Consider the following 17,815-nt stretch of genomic DNA (forward strand, 5'->3'; position numbering starts at 1 on the left):
CAAGCGGCTTCCATATAGTATTAGATGAGTGTTGCCCGTGCTTAGCACATGCCCAACATATTCAGACTCTTGAAATTTTGATACATTACTAATAAAGCTATTACGTAGCTATGTAAATTCAGATATGATAAAGTAGTACAACACATAGAAATGACATTGGATTGTTAGAACGACTCTCCATCGTGAAAAAGATTAAAGTGAACAAAAGATCAAGTCACAAAATTCTTGAAACGGTTGATCATCAAGCACGAACAAGCAAATATCTATCTTTATTTATAGGAGAATTACGAGAGATACAACATTTATCTTCAAGAGTTGAACTTCAACAAATATGAGATTTCATTGATAAAGAGACAACACTCAGAGCTAATAAGAGACAAAGCTCACGTCCTACTCCATCCCATTTAACCTGTACGCCAATATTAAACGCATCAATGACCACGTATTTAAGCCACTAAAACAGTTGACAAGGATATTATTTGGCCATCCGGTAGAAATAATATTCTTCTTTTAATACACTAATTCTATTGCAGAAGGGCTTCTCACCACAGTTAGAGATGTATGAATGCTCCCATACAGTGTATATCAATGCAAGAAATAGTCATTATTTTGACAACACAATGTATGTTGAAAGTAATTTATTTTGAAGTCATTCTGAGAGGAGATAAAATGTAGTTCACGTAAGGGAAGAACATTACATAAGTAGAAGGTGATTTACCTGCTATTGGAACAATATGTACAATTCACGAAATATTGATAACGTTTTTACCCTTTTTTGTGTTGCACTTTTTTGAGCGATTTATGAGAAACCTAACATAGTTTGCAAAACATGATCGATTAATAGAATCTCCATACTGAAGGTACACTTGAAATAAATTACCACAATGAGGCCTAGCTCAAGATGTATCAACGTAACATTAGATTCTACACGAAAAAAAATGTAGAATTTTTTCCAATATCCAACTGAGGCTATGCCAAAATATAAGGAATTAGAAAATTCTCACAACTTAGGAAGAAATAGAGGTTCTTCCCGTAGAATAAGTCATGTCCCAGTTTTTTTTTCTAATAAAACCAAAAATAAGTCATGTCTTCTTATCTGACACGAAGATACAAATTTTCAGCATCTAAAATTAAAGGTTAACATCAGAACAATATCATAACTTTAGCAGAATATAGAGGTCCTATTACCATAAGCAGTCATTTCCTTTTCAACTGAGGCTACCATATATCTCTTGGCAAAAAAAAAAAAAAAAAAAAAGTAGTAACATTTGGTATCTAAGGACAACCAGGTGCACAAGGCATCCCATGTTTACGCAAGATTCGGAGAAAGAACGCATCCCGAGAAGTGTAATGTAGGCAGCCTACCCTGATGCAAGCACCAGTGGCTGATTCCACGACTCGAACCCGTGACCTATAGGTCACACGAAGACAATTTTACCGTTGCTCCAAGGCTCCCCTTCAAAATAAAGAAAAATATTAAACTGAAAGATTGCACTTCAAAAAGAAGACATGATTTACTTACTTACTTAGAGAGCTTTGTCTTGTGTTCAATACTTAAAACTGAAGCAAATATACTTTGTCCAAATGGTCCTTCAAAATTAAACTTCTCATAGTAATTAAAGTAATTTCTCTCAATTCAATTGCACTTCCAAACTAAAATTAAAGTGATCCATACGTTATTATACGACAAATTCCAAGATAACTGAGTAGACTTAAACGTGTACCCATTTGACGAACCCACTTAAAACAGAACTTTGTCATATTAAGGTATATCGAATTCAAACACCTGCCTCAAATGAAAAATATCAACATTCCTAGAATAATTCAAACTACTTTATTTTATATTCATTCTAGCATGCCAAGTTGTAAGATCATCCTTACATCCAACTAATCTCAACAATCTTCTCATTTACTATGAAGAATACTGACACTATGCTAAAAGAAAAAAAGAAAAACAAAAATTAACAACACATACGTCACTATATTATTACAACATAAAAAGGCAGAAAAAAGAGAAACAACATTAAAAAAAGAAGATGCAACTTAATATAATTATTTTTCTTACCATGACAAAGCTGACAAGTAAATAATAAAAGAATAAATGTTGAGTAAAATTGAGATAATCAAAAGCTTAGGCACTTTTAGGTCAAATGTGGCTCACTTGGGTCTAGTGAAATGATTCACTTACAACGCTTTTTACGTACTATCAAATGAAAGGAATCTAGCTAGAACTGCTTAATATGAGTATCTATAGAATCTTCTTTGAATTCTAACTTACATGACATACATAAACTATAACCAAAACAGATACAGGTGACTCATCCAAATGAAATGAAACTCTTTGATGATCCTCTATGACTAAAAGATCTTGTTTGATTATCATTTTTCACAACATGTCCAAACTATTTCAGAAACTTCTTTTACATTATATGTAAAAACATCATAATCTTAAAGGCATATAAAGTTTAACCGAGGATTTCAAAAAGTAAAAGACATGACAAGCAACTTACCGTAAAGGATGAATCTTTAGAATGAAATTTCTATCATATATTTTGGTTCTTTAGAGCTTAGACTTAAGGTTTCCCCTTATATAAAGCGGCAAGAATTAAGAAGGAGATAAGAAACCCGATTTAGTATCATATAAGCAATCCCTGAGGAAATACTTCAAAAATGGATATTACAAACTAATAAGACAAAAGGAAAGAGCTACCAAAGCAATTCAAGAACCTCACTTTGATAATTTAGATGCAATTAAAGAGCCATCAAAGTGTTAAGGAGAAACCAATTCGATAAACCCCTCTCATCCCTGCAAATTTCTGGAACAGATGAAAAAACACACAAACAAAAATTTCGAAAATTAATATAATTCAAAAGCTCCCAGAGAAAAAGAAAATCATAATTAAACCCGAAAAGACAATTGCAAGATAAAATTCTCATACATACTGAAGCAAATAAATAGATATTCCAAATGGAAATAAGGGAAATAGAAGTAGGCACATGAGTTTTAAGCTGACACGGCAAGAATGACAAAAGGGCATCATTATGGAGAAACCTTCATTCAAGAACTATAAAAATCATATTTAATTAATAAATGGGCAGTTGGAACTCAACTGAAACTACAACCAAAGAGGCCTGAATCCCGTCATCAATTACCACCCAATTAAGAAGATGAAGAGATTCGAGCAAAAAATTGGAGCATTTCTTTGTGAAAAGAGATGAAAGAGCCGATGTTTCTAGTGCTACCGTCAGTGTGTTAGAATGAAAACCTGGAGTCAGTAAGCAGTGGACATCTAAAGCAACTTACCAATTTAACCTTGCATAATTGAGGTAATTACAATTCTGCCATTGGTCGACCACACTTGGCTTTTCTATGTAATAAAATAATAATAATATAAAATAAAAAAAAATACTAGATGAGGCACGCCCGTGCTGAGCACAGGCCCAACATCGCTAACTTGTTGCTCTGTTCGCTACAAAAAATTCTTTTGATAGATAAACTCGACGTCCTATTGTAAAGAAGCATGATTTTATTTGATATAGAGGGTACATATAGAAGTAGGAGGGTTTAAGGAATCTATTATTTGTACATCCTTCATTTTGATTCAAACAGCCACCAAACACAAACAAACTGTATTCAAAGCGTGTGGACCGAAGTTTCTCATTTTTGATACATTTACTTGTCGTTCCAAACTACATAAAAATTACAGGTTGGAATTGTATTACATACAGCTCTGAGATGTTTTTTACTTTCTCGCCCATCTAAGCTAATAATAACTTCTTTTACAGTACCAGGGGCAGGTACCACCATTTGAATTTGAATAATCTTAGAAACATGCACAAACAATGTACAAGCAATGGTACATGCACCAACTACTCAATGCTGATCTATTTACTTCACTGAATGATGAATTCAACTTCTTCTAGGCACATATATCATCTTAGGCATACATTTTCACCAACATGTTGGAGGTTTGCTTGAGTTAGTAAGTTCGGTCCACTCCAATGGATTAATGTTGAAAGGGCTTTTCTCTTCAGCCTCCAAGTTAAGATTTCAGATGTGCCAATAGTCTCTGATAAGAAAAGACACCATTACAATACTTACAAACCAAACTTGGAGATACAGCTTACGCTCTTGTTTAGTATCCAAAGTTTAGTACTCTTTAAAATATTGTTCATAAGATAGAGAGGAAATTTTATTAGCCAGTATAATTATTTTTAGTTAGTTCAAGCTATATTACGGTTATATATCTCCTAAACCTTAAATGAAGTTAATAATCAAACAACACCCATAGAACAAAAGATACTCGACAGTGAGACCAGAAAGCTAAGAGGAAACAATATAAAGCATCTATATACTCAATGTTTAGCTCAAGTAGACAATAAAAGAAGGAATTTATGCCAATTATGGTGCTAAATATAGTGCAACTTGGTAACTATTCTTTGATCAGACTAACCTAAAGCAATTAATACCTCCATTGCTAAGATTAAGAACAAAGAGATCAACAGAAAAAATTCCTACTAATAATAACACAAATCAAGAAAAGAAATGTAGGATAGATAAATAGTTTTGTCTTCCTCAAAATTGCCAAGTATAATATCTAAAAAATAGATAGATTCACCAATCCATTTTTATTAAGATAGATCCAGACACACAAAATAGTGAAAAGTTCATTAATCTCAGGGTTTTCTGTTGAAATTGCCAATTTTTTGAAGCTCACATAGTCATGCTTAATTCATCATTGAACAAGCTTAAATAGCCCCTTAAGCTATGTATGACTAATTAACTAACCATAAAAATAAGAGAATAAAACATGTGAACATATTAAAACCAGTTTGATTTTTTATTTAGCTCCCTTCCCAAGGAATGTTTTATCAATACACTTTGTATTGCCTTGAAATTTGCTGTTATGTCATAACGCTACCAGAATAGAAAAAGGAAAATAGCCCCTAAAAAACTGTCAATGATATTCGAACATATTTTAACTTATTTATAAAATAGAATCGTTGGCTATAGTTGGTATATTCTCATAATAAGAAAGAAAATATCTGAAGTTCCCACAAGTCAAAAGGTTTAACACCATCTTGAGCTGCAATCTTATAGTATCACCACACAAGCAAAACATATCATTTATAATTTTGATCACACAACCTGCTTTATGTTGCTAAAAGAATGATAATCAAAAGTTTCATTCATAGTAGAATACTCATTGCTAGAGGTTACAGAATGGGTAAAATAAAACAGTTATCCATTAAAATATGGGTTGGATAATGAACTTTTCAAAAATGGGTTGAGTATGGATAAGAAGCATATTATCCACTTAGAAAGTGGTTAACCAAATGGATAATCAATGGATAACTAATGTGTTTAACTTTTATATTTGTAAAACCTCAAATTGGGGGTTACTCAATTTTGGGAGAGTAGGAATTACCCCATAAGTGATCATATTCAAGAAGCAATGGATAATATGGATATCCATATTATCCGTCGGATAACCCATTTTTTATCCGTCTCAAATACGGGTCGGGTCGGATAATTTATCCGTTTTTTGAATTACCTATTTTCGACCCGTGAATATCCGATCCGACCCGTCCGTTTACCACCCCTACTCATTGCTAAGAAATAATCATTTTCTTAAAAGGAAGTAGCATTACACCTGCATGACCATCAAACCTTACAACATTAGCTTTGGAGGTTGAGCATAAAAAGGGGACAAAAAACAGAGAGACAAAAAGAAAGAAAATAGTAATAGTACTTGTATAACTCCAGATGAGTGCCATGAGTAACTTATGAAGCTCTTGAAGCAAAAGAAAAAAATAATCTAACCTTATATCTCATGTCTTGAATATAGCCACTGAAGTCCGTGTTTCAAGGATCCATAAGGGTGAAAATCTGAAGATGTGCAGCAGTCGTATTCTGAAGCATCTGCAACCTGCATTAGAAGTTTGTACTTGACGACTCCATAAATGTGAAAACTATTCGCAACTCCACAACATCGCGAAAAAAAAAGTGTGAAGGGCTCGTCTTTTATATCATAATATCTTTTGATAGAGTGTTGGATAAGAATAAGTATAAGGTTTTGCAAATACAAAGATATCTTTTTATTCAATTTTTTTTTTTTTTGATAAGGATCTTTTTATTCAATATCGTAGCTACCATTTCGATTTAAACCTATCAATATCTTACGGTTTGCTAAGAAGGACTGGACCTTAAGTCTGATTGATTTCGTATGAGAAATCATCTCTATTTCAACCCCCTCTCTCAAACATCTAACTTAATAGTTTGTACTCCCCCGCATGTATAAGATCAAGTGGTTAGATTTGTGCAATCATTATAAATATTAGTTAAGTCAAAGAAATAGTCTTTTATTTTACTTTTAAAATTTTCCTATTGCTTTTGTGAGCAGAAAACCATATATGAAGATGCAGCAACAAATTGAATATGAAGCAACTAACATTAACTAATTAGAATATCTATAAATCTATTTCTGTAAGGCAGTTTGCATTTTCACAAGCTAGGGTAATGAACTCAGCACATGAACTATGTACAATCATAAATTTTGCATCAAGTGTCTCACAACTCTACTTCTCTTAGATCATTTGAAGTATAATAAGTTTTTCTTATAGGAGGAAAGAAATGCAAGACTCTAACAGTTCACATGCAACTTGCTCTAGTTGATCTTGCCATTTTGCTTTAATTATTCTTGCCAACTCGCTTTAATTTGTCTTGCCGGTCCAGTTCCTGACTGTTTGCTCCAAGTACCACAATACACGTATGCTGATCTTAAATTAAGTATACACCACATTATTAAGCGATTGAAATTTTTATTTGCAAAATAGGCCAAGGACGCATGATTGTTTGAAAACTTTTAGCATTAGGTTTAGTCTTTTTAAGGTAAATGTTGCCCTTGGTTGTCATGCCTCTCTTCTCCCCAACCATAGACCCGATCCTCTGCCCCTCTACTTCTTTTCATTCTTTATAAATTTTATGTATCCCTAAGACTGCCCACAACCACATACTCAACTTTAACAATATAGAAGTCACACAAACTGGAGGACACAAATTGGAATTATCTTTTTTAGCATACACAGAAATAAGTAGTAAGTAGAGTGCCTTACAAAAAGCCCCATCTATCATAATATTTTCTAACACAAATGAAATGGATCAGGTAAAAGACAAAGTAATCGAACCCTTAGGAGTAACTCGCGGCGCTTCAATATCTATTTATTTATTTAACAAAATAAGAACTGTTTTGAGTAACATTAACAAATATACCATTATCTAATGCTTGGAGACATGAACCGTGAAGCAAAGAGGAAAATAATTATAAATTCTACAGTCTTTTAGGTAAGAAAATGTAGGAAATAAAAGAGGACCTTTTGTCCTCCCTCTTTATGCTACTACAGAAAGGTATATCTTACATAAAGTAACCGAAACTATCTGTTTGCACTTTGAAACTGATATTTACCAATATGACCGACATGAGAATACAATTGAGCGATGAATTCACCATTTACACTGTACTACTTTCTGATATCATTATATCAATAATCAATATCTAATAGTTTATCCAAACAAGAAGCCAAATCTAATATTATTGCTTTAGGATGATTTAACTCCAGTGAACCAAATTGTTGAACCAACTGTGCAAAATGATATATATTGGAATGATGAGCATATATGGTATCAAACCATTTAAAAATATCTACTAAAGAAATATTGGTGAAACAAGATTGTATGAGACAATCTTTTTTGAATTCTTTTGTTAATGAAATTTGAATGAAAAATGTCGCTCGATACAGTTGGTGTGGAGTTATTGAATTGCTCAAAAGATAAAGCAAACAAAATTGAAGCCATACTCCTTTGATTTATCAATAAAAGAACCTATAGGAAGTTAGCTTCACTGTCATAACCACAAGTTGGAAAAAGACCCATGGTAAAATAACCAATTTATAACCAGGTACTCTCAACGAAATTGCGAAATGATTGGAATTCATATATAGAAAGCCAAAATTATAAAAGTGAAGATTGAATCTAAGATACCCGTGAATGTATCCTTTTTTTGAGATATCTAGATCTTGAATTCACTAACTTGCATGGAGAACATTTTCCTCCTACCCAATTTGGAAACTCTCAGATTGTCAGGAAATGATCTCCCTATTTCTTTCCCCAAGTTTAACTGGAGCAGTAGCCACCCACTAACTGAGCTAGAAATACACATCCTTGAACTCCAATGAACTATAATAATAATAAAAATAAATAGTAGAGAGATAATCATTACCTCTGTAAAACAAGACAACGAAGAAGAAAGCTAGATGGGGCCATGGGAGACTCTAAGCTTAGAATATTCTAGAGGAAGAATGTAAGCGAATTTGAAAGAGACGAAAATGCAAAATAGAGAATAAATGAGGTGGCTGTTCAATTCTGCCATAGGTTTGAAATGTCAAAATTATCCTTGGTCGACCACTTTAGCTTTTCTATATAATATAAAATATAAATATAAATAAAAATAAAAATAAATATAATATAAATAAAATAACTAGATGAGTATTGCCCGTGCTATGCACGGGCCCAACAATTTGAATTTTAATTGCGTATTTACATCTACGACTCCAAATAGCATTAAATGTTTAAGGATAACCATAATTTTACAAACACAGAAGAACAATTTCGTCTTTGGTCAATAATGACAGAAACATAGAACTATATATTACCTCCCTAGGGGTTGATCGACGTATGTAAATGTAACGATCCGAACGATCGTTTTGAGCATTTACGCTCCTTTCAACTATTTAAAGTCTTGAATAACTTTCTACGAGGTATTATAACTTGTGTGAATTATCGGTTTTGGTTTTAAGGCATTTTAGAGTTAGTTTGGAAGAATAAATTTCATGTTGGAAGCTTAAGTTGAAATAGTTGACCGGATTGTGACTTATGTGTAAACGACCCCGAAATATAATTTTGATGATTCCAATAGCTCCGTATGGTGATTTTGGACTTAGGAGCGTGTCCAAAAAACTATTTGGAGGCCCGTAATAGAATTAGGCTTGAAATGTCAAAAATTGAATTTTTGGGAAGTTTGACCGGGAGGGGGGTTGACTTTTTGATATCGAGGTCGGAATCCAATTCTGGAAATTGGAATAGTTTCGTTATGTCATTTATGACTTGTGTGCAAAATTTGAAGTCATTCCGGATTGATTTGATGTATTTCGGCACAAGATATAGAACTTGAAATTTCAAAGTTCATTAATCTCGAATTGGGGCATGATTCGTGATTTTAGCATTGTTTGATGTGATTGAGGCTTCGACTAAGTTCGTATGATGTTTTAGGACTTGTTGGTATATTTGGTTGAGGTCCCTAGGGGCTCGGGTGAGTTTCGGAGTGGTTTCAGACCATTCTTAGTTGCTGGTTTTTGGCCACAGAGGTATGCATCGCGATCGCGGATAATTGGTCGCAATCGCGAAGAGCAATTTTGCTGTTTGGGCAGTGTGCATCGCGATCGCGAAAGCCTTTTCGTGATCGCGTAGAGGAAATTCTTGTTGCACTGACTCGACTTTGGAAGCTTATATCTCGCAATTTATAAGGAATTTTGAGATGATCCAAAAATGAAAGTTGTAGTTCTTGATGTATAGTTTTAATAAATGTAAACCAATTGTCATTTGGAGTTGTGTACAAAAGGTTATGATGTATATACTATAGGCTGTCTGGGAAGAGTTTGGAAATTCTCTGTTGCACAGAGCTAACTTTGGAAGCTTATATCTCGGAATATATAAAGAATTGGGAGACGAGCAACAAACGAAAGTTATAGCTCTTGGTGTTTAGATTTCAGAAAGCTAAACCAATTATAATTAGGAGTTTTGTACAAAGAGTTATGACCATTATACTAGAGGCTGTCTGGAAGAGCTAGGCATTTGTGCTTCGCGATCGTGAAAGGCAAATTTTGGGCTGGAAATTTTTGTGCTTCACGATCGCGAAGAGTAAATGACTAGACAGAAGATAAAATCGTGGGTTTTGATTTTTTTCTTCATTTTCGGATTTGGGAGCTCAGATTGGGCGACTTTGGAGAGGAAATTTTCCACACAACTTGGGGTAAGTGTTCTTGACTCCCTTGTGATTATATTCCATGATTTAATCTTCGTTTTCGGCGTTAGATTATTGATTTTGCTAGAGAAATAGGAGGAATTTCTATAATTTCATAAAATATAAATTTTCGAGATTTGAACACCGATTCAGAGTCAGATTTGAATGAAATTAGTATGGCTGAGCTTGTAATTGGATGGGTTGTCGGATTATGTGAGTTTCGTCGGATTTCGAGACGTGGGCCCCACAAGCGATTTTTGAGCTTAATTTTGGATTTTTATGAAAACTTAGCATTTTCTTATGGAATTAATTTCAATAAATTTTATTGACTAAATTGAATTAATTGTGGCTAGATTCGAGACGTTTGGAGGCAAATTCACGAGGCAAAGGCATACAGGAGTAAAGAACTATACGACTTGAGGTAAGTAGCTTTTCTAAACTTAGTTCTGAGGGTATGAATCCCCGAATTTGGTATGATATGAATTATTTGAAGGTGACACACACGATAGGCGGCGAACATGTAGACGTGCACCACAGAAAGTGTGTCTTGGATAAATCTCGTGAAGTAGAAAAATTAAAGAATCATGTTATTATCTGAACATGTGGCACGTGTTAGAAGAATTAAGCCGAGGCTAGTAATAAAGATCATGTGTAGTCTATGTGCCGATATTTTAGGACCCATGGGGTCGTGATGATGTTAAATTAATTGTTCTAAAAATACATTTCACACTCAGTAATAATTGTCTATTGTGAGGATATTTATGGGATTGAGCTGCGCAATGCAGCATGTCATTTGGCTTTATATATGTTATTATTAAATGGATCGGGGATGCCCACCTACAGCAGGCCAGAATGGCTTTATACATTATTATTGTTCTGGATCGGGGCTGCCCGCCTGAAGCAGGCCTTATTGGCTTTACTATTTTATGGATCGGGGATGCCCGCCTGCAGCAGGCCTTATTGGCTTTATTATTAAATGGATTGGGACTGCCTGCCTGCAGCAGGCCTCATTGGCTTTATTATTATACGGATCGGGACTCCCCGCCTGCAGTAGGCCATATTGGCTTTATATCACGCTTGGGCTGAAGGAGCCCATCCGAGAGTGTGCACACACCCACAGTGAGCGCGGTCGACTTATAGCGCCTGGGCTGAAAGAGCCCCTCCGGAGTCTGTACACCCCTAGTGAGTGTAGATGACTATATATAGTCGGGATGGATTTCCCAAGGCATGGACTTGCCTTACTTACTGCTTATATATATGTTTGGGATAGATTTTCCCAGGGCATGGACTTGCCTTACTTATTTATATTATAATGAATTTACCTGGACATGGATCTTGTCTGTATAATTTGCATTTGGGGATAAATTACCCCAGGGCTAGATTCGACTTATACGGTACTGAATGACTGACTGTCAGTCACAATATATATATATATATACGGGTTGGAGCACCCCGGGGCTGGACTGGTCATAAATTGTACCGAGTGATCGAATAATTGGTGACCAGTATCTACAGGAGGTCTTGCTACTGAGATGTCATATTCCTTATATTATGCAATATTGATCTATTTAACTTGTACTGAGTTTATCTGTTGAACTTGAAAGCATGCCTACATTTCTGTACTATTATTTTTACTGGACTTTACCTGCGAAACTCATCATTTCTTTCAGTCCAGAGGTTAGTCTTGTTACTTATTGAGTTAGTTGTACTCATACTACACTATTCACCTCGTGTGCAGACCCAGGTGCTTTCGGACACGGAGATTGTTAAATTTCTGAGTACTATCAGTTGGAGACTATCAAGGTAGTTGCTTGGAGTCCGCTGACCTTGTCTCTCTTCCCTTTAGTTATTGTATTGTTCTATACTTTCATGCTGTGGTTTTTATCAGTCAAACATTGTATTCACATTAGATGCTCATGTACTCAGTGACACCGGGTTTTGGGAGTGATATATTTGAAATTTTGAGATTTCTTCTGTTGAATTTAATTATTTTGTTTTCAAATTTAAAAGAAATGGTGCTTTATTGGGATTTTTGGTTTGCCTAGTATTGATATAGGCGCCATCACGACAGGTGATATTTTGGTTCGTGGCAAGTTGGTATCAGAGCTTTAGGTGACATAGGTCGCACGAGTCATGAACATGTTTAGTAGAATCTTGCGGATCGGTACAGAGACGTCTGTACTTATCTTCGAGAGGCTGCCGAAACCTTAGGAAAATTCTACTTTCTTGTATTCTATCGTGCGGAATTGATTCAGATTGAAACATAACTCTTTGAATTCCTTCCACGCATTCGTATGCGCACAGGAGCGCTCGATATCAGTTGTGCATCACCGGCTTGTGATTCTATGAACGATGTTTGAGATGTGTATTCCGTATTCTGGTAATGGGCCAGTCTGGAGGACTTGAGGCCAAGTTTAGACCACAACTTAGGCTCAGTAGCTTCAGTTGCAATGTGTGCATTTAGACTCATATGTCTGGTAATATGCCTACGAGTGGAATTTATGGCTCGATGAGCGGTGTAATGGCTTTGTGATGAGTATGATGTAACTACGGGATGTGTTAAGATGATTTGAATGTGACGAGAAGTGTTTCATTGAAATGTAAAGGAAGGGCATTGGGTGCTTTATTTTCGTTTGATGTGACGTACAATCTCGAGTGTGAATGTTTTAAAAGATTCTTCACGTTGTTAAATTTTGGGGCAAATTAAATTCTCGTGTGTGGTTAATGAGTTTGGACTCAGAAAGATTAAGTGATTTCATAGTAATTGTGGTTGCGAGAGGGTATAACAAGTTGCCAATTTGAGATTAAGCAGGTAGGTTATCTCCTGCGGAGTAATTTATGTAAGTGTATTCCTTATGATGTGAATAGAGAGTTTCTTTTCTGCTAGCGGGGTGTATGTGTTGAGATTCAAATTTGAATATGGTTGAGAAAGCTAACTTGAATGTTAAGAGAATGAAGGTGAGATTAGGGGACGATTGAGGTATTTTATGGTTGGTGTGTCTTGAGCTTGAGAAGAATTTTCGTTGAACTGACTGCATTATTAAGGCAGTAATAAATTGTGAGTTATCAAGTATTTTAATCTATGGCTTTGAGACAAGTGGGGGAGCCTACTATTGACAATTCAATTCATGGTTATGTGTCAAATTGTTTTTTTGTTTTGGTCTGAAGTATACTTGGGAATCAGTGATGACTTGCAGAGGTGGAGTTCGAGAATGACTCGAGTAAGGAAATTTCTAGATACGGGTTATATTGCTCTTTATGAGTATATGAAAATTATGGGATGTTATTTGTAAATGACGTAGTGCTCACGGAGTATGAATTTGATAGGTGGTATTAAAGTAGAGTTACTTCCTTGAGTGTTGTTATGCTAATGGGGCACATGTCTTTTGGCCTATTTGGGCGGTGTAATGTGGATTTGAACAAAGGGGGTGACTCTCGAGAAAGTTCTAATGGATTCGAGATTAATATGTAACAATTGAGGATTTTTGGCGGATTTATTTATGGTTAAAATCTGAGATTTAAGTTGGATAGTTTCTACCATGGTTTGAGCCGGATATTTTCTACCGGTGTGGGAAACATGTTGTGTATTGTGGAATCCTCGTGAAAAGAAGCAAGAGAAAGGTTTCTAATTAATAGGGTATGTAAATTGTTGGTGACTCAAAGATGATAATGAGATTCTTGTACTTGTCACATGATGGCATGATAGATGTGGTGTGTTATGTGGGATTAAGAATTACATGTACAAGGTGGCAGTTCATTCTTGAAAGGAAGATCATGAATTTTAGACAGAATGGTCAATTTTAGATAATTAGATGAATGTTATAACTGCTCGGTAATCCCTGAGAAGGGTGCGCATTTCAAAAGGCGCATTGTGTTTTGACTTACGGATGTTCATTGGTTGCAGTACTCACCTGGTTGATAAACTGCTGATATTCAAATTATTTCTATATGGCACGGAGGAATTATGGGAATATTCCTAGTGGGATGATCGTGCATGAAGGATGTGATAGCCATGCGAGTGCTGGAGTTGTGATCAGTTACGATGGTTCATGTGTACTTATTTGATTGCTCCCGTATGTTATGCTTGAATTAAAGGCCTGTGACCATGCTAGGCGGATTATGTTATTGGCACGTGAGTTGTCCATGCGGATCCATATACTGATATTATTGGCAAGGGAGTTGTCCGTGCGGGTCCAGATATTGATACTATAGCACGTGAGTTGTCCGTGCGGGTCCGGATATTAATACTATAGCACGTGAGTTGTCCGTGCGAGTGCTGTTAATGTGAGCTCCAGAAGAGATGGTTACTGTTATTAAATTTGTGTGTCTTGGTTCTACTATATATAATGAGCTTATAGCATCACAATTGTGACTCTAAGTTATATTGGTGCAGCATGTCTATGGAACAGTTGTGTTTAGTAATATAAGGTCATTGGATCTAGAATGGGTACTATCAGGTTTGATTTCGGTATATTCGGGAGTATAATATTGAAAGTCGGCTCAGAAAGTGATTATGGTTTTGGTTGGGGCGAGAGAGCTCTGTGACTTGTTGGTCTGGTAAGTGGTTATGAAATTTCGCGTGTTTCTTTTATTATCAACAGTGTACGAAGATTTTGGAATGAGGTTTGGTTCGATATGGGTTTCATACTAGTATGTGGTTGGTTTTGGAGTAGTCACTGTGATCAGGAATGGTGCTACGAGCATGTGAGTTGTGTAATATGTTAGTTGATTATATCCGTGGTTATGGTTATGGCCTGATACAACTTGTTCAAAATCATATAGTGTGTAAAGTAAGATTTGTGTCTTGAAAGAAATTATAAAGGTTGGAAATTAATTTCCAAGGTTTATGGGCCAAAGTTAAATCAATGATTTCAATGGTGTTGTGTTGTCAAGCCTATATGGAATAGGGTGGCGGGGGGTTCACCCCAAATACGTATGTGGTAAGATGGAACAGTGATTTGATGGCTAGGAAACAACTCTTGGCACGTTCGAGGACGAATGTATGTTTAAGTGGGGGAGATTGTAACAACCCGAATGGTCATTTTGAGCATCTACGCTTCTTTCAACTATTTAAAGTCTTGAATAACTTCCTACGAAGTATTATGACTTGTGTGAATTGTCAGTTTTGGTTTTAAGGTATTTCAGAGTTAGTTTGGAAGAATAAATTTCATATTGGAAGCTTTAGTTGAAATAGTTGACCAGATGGTGACTTATGTGTAAACGACCCCGAAATATAATTTTGATGATTCAAATAGCTCCGTATGGTGATTTTGGACTTAGGAGCGTGTCCGAAAAATTATTTGGAGGCCCGTAATAGAATTAAGCTTGAAATGCCGAAAGTTGAATTTTTTGAAAATTTGACCGGGGGTTGACTTTTTGATATCGATGTCGGAATCCAATTCTGGAAATTGGAATAACTTCGTTATGTCATTTATGACTTGTGTGCAAAATTTAAATTCATTCCAGATTGATTTGATGTATTTCGGCACAAGATATAGAACTTGAAATTTCAAAGTTTATTAATCTCGAATTGGGACATGATTCATGATTTTAGCATTGTTTGATGTGATTTGAGGCTTCGACTAAGTTCGTATGATGTTTTAGGACTTGTTGGTATATTTGGTTGAGGTCCCTAGAGGCTCGAGTGAGTTTTGGGGTGGTTTCAGACCATTTCTAGGCCATTCTTAGTTGCTGGTTTTTGGCCACAAAGGTATGCATCGCGATCGCGGACAATTGGTTGCGATTGCAAAGAGCAATTTTGCTGTTTGGGCAGTGTGCATCGTGATCGCGGAAGTCTTTTCGCGATCGTGTAGAACAAACTTCTGTTGCACTGACTTGACTTTAAAAGCTTATATCTCACAATCTATAAGGAATTTGGAGATGATCCAAAAATGAGAGTTGTAGCCCTTTGTGTTTAGTTTTCCGAAATGTAAACTCTTTGTAATTTGGAATTGTGTACAAAAAATTATGATGTATATACTATAGGCTGTCTGGGAAGAGTTTGGAAATTCTCTATTGCACAAGGCTGACTCTGAAAGCTTATATCTCGGAATATATAAGAAATTGGGAGAAGAGCAACATATAAAAGTTATAGCCCTTGGTGTCTATTTGTCAGAAAGCTAAACTAATTTCAATTCGGAGTTTTGTACAAAAGGTTATGACCATTATACTAGAGGCTGTCTGGAAGAGCTCGGCATTTGTGCTTCGCGATCGCGGAGCATTTTCCGCTATCGCGAAAGGCAAATTTTGGGCTGGAAATTTTTGTGCTTCACGATCGCGAAGCATTTTTCGTGATCGCGAAGAGTAAATGACTGGACAGAAGATAAAATCATGGGTTTTGGTTTCTTTCTTCATTTTCAGATTTTGGAGCTCGGATTGGGCGACTTTGGAGAGGAAATTTTCCACACAACTTGGGGTAAGTGTTCTTGACTCCCTTGTGATTATATTCCATGAATTAATCTTCATTTTCGGCGTTAGATTATTGATTTTGCAAGAGAAATCGGAGGAATTTCTACAATTTCATAAAATATAAATTTTTGAGATTTGAACACCGATTCAGAGTCGAATTTGAGTGAAATTAGTATGGTTGAACTTGTAATTGGATGGGTTGTCGGATTTTGTGAGTTTCGTCGGATTCTGAGACACCATGAGCGATTTTTGAGCTAAATTTTGGATTTTTATGGAAAATTAACATTTTCTTATGGAATTAATTCCAATAAATTTTATTGACTGAATCGAATTAGTTGTGGCTAGATTCGAGGCGTTTGGAGGCAAATTCACGAGGCAAATGTATACAGGAGTAAAGAATTACACGGTTTGAGGTAAGTAACACTTCTAAACTTGGTTCTAAGGGTATGAATCCCCGAATTTGGTATGATATGAATTGTTTAGAGGTGACACACATGATAGGTGACGAACATGTAGACGTGCACCACAGAAAGTGTGTCTTGAATAAATCCCGTGAAGTAGAAAAATTAAAGAATCATGTTATTATCTGAACATGTGGCACGTGTTAGAAGAATTAAGCTGAGGCTAGTAATAAAGATCATGTTTAGGCGATGTGCCGATATTTTAGGACCCATGGGGTCGTGATGCTGTTGAATTAATTGTTCTAAAAATACATTTCACACTCAGTAATAATTGTCTATTATGAGGATATTTATGGGATTGAGCTGCGCAATGCAGCAGGCCATTTGGCTTTATATATGTTATTATTAAATGGATCGGGGCTTCCTGCTTGCAGCAGGCCAAAATGGCTTTATACATTTTTATTGTTCTGGATCGAGGCTGCCCGCCTGCAGCAGGCCTTATTGGCTTTATGTGATGACCCAAAATGTCATCTTTAAATTTAATAAGTAATTATGTGTTCTAAGACCTCGAAAAGCACCTTTTATCATTCCTCGACTTACGTGCACAGTCCGTAAAAGTTTCCAGAAAAGTTTTCATATGAAAAATGGATTAAAATGGGAAATAGAGCTTTAAAACACAACTAAGTTGACTTTGGTCAACATTTTGAGCAAACAGATCCAGATCAGTATTTTGAAAATTTCGGTAGCTCCGTATCGTGATTTGGGACTTGGGAGTATATCCGAAATTTAATTTGGAGGTCCCTAACTCGAGTTATGACCATTTAACGGAACTAACAATTTAAAGGCTAAATATTCCAAGTTTGACCACGTGGTTGACTTTTTGATATTGGAGCCGGAATCCGATTCTGGAAATTTGAACAACTCCGT

General features: G+C 35.6%; 1 long non-coding RNA gene across 5 annotated transcripts; it reads right to left on the reverse strand.

The window, feature by feature from the left end:
• Positions 1–92: 92 nt before the first annotated feature.
• Positions 93–8,432, reverse strand: LOC107829657 (uncharacterized). 5 transcript variants are annotated; one of them, XR_012701206.1, is made up of 5 exons: positions 8,280–8,430; positions 8,042–8,200; positions 5,825–5,930; positions 2,733–4,070; positions 93–409 (listed from the first exon to the last, which is right to left on the reverse strand). It is a non-coding gene; the product is annotated as an uncharacterized LOC107829657 (long non-coding RNA). The 5 variants fall into 5 exon arrangements; XR_012701207.1 differs by lacking the exon at positions 8,042–8,200 and having other exon boundaries at positions 2,733–5,654; positions 8,280–8,432; XR_012701203.1 differs by lacking the exon at positions 8,042–8,200 and having other exon boundaries at positions 8,280–8,429.
• Between the last annotated feature and the right edge of the window lie 9,383 nt (positions 8,433–17,815).

The sequence above is a fragment of the Nicotiana tabacum genome, chromosome 17 (genome assembly GCF_000715075.1).
Source record: "Nicotiana tabacum cultivar K326 chromosome 17, ASM71507v2, whole genome shotgun sequence".
In the NCBI taxonomy this organism is placed as follows: Eukaryota; Viridiplantae; Streptophyta; class Magnoliopsida; order Solanales; family Solanaceae; genus Nicotiana; species Nicotiana tabacum.